The sequence below is a fragment of the Pantherophis guttatus genome, chromosome 2 (genome assembly GCF_059756535.1).
Source record: "Pantherophis guttatus breed Tessera chromosome 2, ASM5975653v1, whole genome shotgun sequence".
Classification (NCBI taxonomy): Eukaryota; Metazoa; Chordata; class Lepidosauria; order Squamata; family Colubridae; genus Pantherophis; species Pantherophis guttatus.
In genome coordinates this window covers 59,718,855-59,720,400 of record NC_142064.1, presented here as the reverse complement: position 1 = coordinate 59,720,400, position 1,546 = coordinate 59,718,855, and the positions used below count along the sequence as shown (strand labels likewise).

The following is a 1,546-nucleotide window of genomic DNA, read 5'->3' as shown; positions in this document are numbered from 1 at the left end:
CCTGGTATACAATTCTCCATCACTTTGCGGTTTTCTTTTTGGTTGCTCTCTTAAACTTCTTATGTAATTTATCTCAATTCTTCAGCCATCTGAAAACTAAGATGCAGGAATGAATGTGTTATGGAACCCTATTATTTATTTATTTATTTATTTATTTATTTATTTATTTATTTATTTATTTATTTATTTATTTATTTATTTATTTATTTATTTATTTATTTGACAGTATACACAGCAAATGAGATGACCATGCTGAATTTCGTATCCCAAATCACTAGTCGAACACTTCCCAAGCGTTTAGGACTGCGTGATGTATCAGCGGATTATGCGAGCAGATCCCAGTAAGGTGGCCTTCTGCAGCTGACCAATGGTGATCTTGTCAACGCCAATTGTTTTTAAGTGCTTGCCTAGGTCTTTAGGCACAGCACCCAGTGTGCCGAGTACCACTGGAACCACCTGCACTGGTTTATGCCAGAGTCTCTGCAGTTTGATTCTCAAATCCTGATATCTGGTGACCTTTTCAAATTGTTTCTCATCGATTCTGTTGTCACCAGGTATGGCAATGTCGAGGATCCACACTTTTTTCTTCTCCACAATCATGATATCCGGGATATTGTGTTCCAAAACTTTGTCAGTCTGTATTTGGAAGTTCCACAGTAGTTTTGCATGCTCATTTTTGACCACTTTTTTAGGCTTATGATCCCACCATTTCTTTGCTACAGGCAGATGGTAGTTGTGACACAAGTTCCAGTGGACCATCTGAGCGACTGTGTTATGACGTTGTTTGTAGTCAGTCTGAGCTATTGTCTTGCAACCGCTCAGTATATGATCAATGGTTTCATCCGCTTCTTTGCAGAGTCTGCATTTGGGGTCATCAGCAGATTTTTCTATTCTGGCTTTGATTACATTCGTTCTGATGGCTTGTTCCTGGGCTGCAAGAATCAAGCCTTCTGTCTCTTTCTTCAGTGTTCCGTTGGTCAGCCATAACCAGGTCTTTTCCTTATCTACTTTTCCCTGGATCTTCTCAAGGAACTGTCCATGCAGTCCTTTGTTACACCAGCTGTCAGCCCGAGTTTGTATCACTGTTTTTGTATATTGAATCTTGGTTTGCTGCACTTTGAGCAGCTTCCTCTTATTGACTCCAGCAGAGCTGGTTCAACACTGTCTTTCACATAATCTGCCAGAGCATGCTTCTCTTCTTTGACTGTCTGCTTCACTTGCAGAAGTCCTCTGCCGCCTGCTTTTCTGGGCAAATATAGCCTGTCGACGTCACTACACGGGTGCAGCACATCGTGTATGGTCATCAATTTTCTTGTTTTCCTATCCAGGCTGTCCAGCTCTGCCTGTGTCCAATTTACGATCCCAGCAGTATATCTGATGACGGGTATGGCTCAGGTATTTATAGCCTTGATAATGTTACTGCCATTCAGTTTGCTTTTTAGAAGTTTCCTGACCCTTTGTATTCTTTCCTGATCACATTTTTCACTTGCCCGTGCTTAATATTGTCCAGCTGCAATATGCCCAGGTATTATTATTATTATTATTA

The 1,546-nt window shown here is 40.7% G+C and overlaps 1 pseudogene; it reads right to left on the bottom strand.

Moving 5' to 3' along the window:
• Positions 1-297: 297 nt before the first annotated feature.
• LOC148115127 (uncharacterized) lies at positions 298-1,333 on the bottom strand (annotated as a pseudogene).
• Positions 1,334-1,546: the final 213 nt, after the last annotated feature.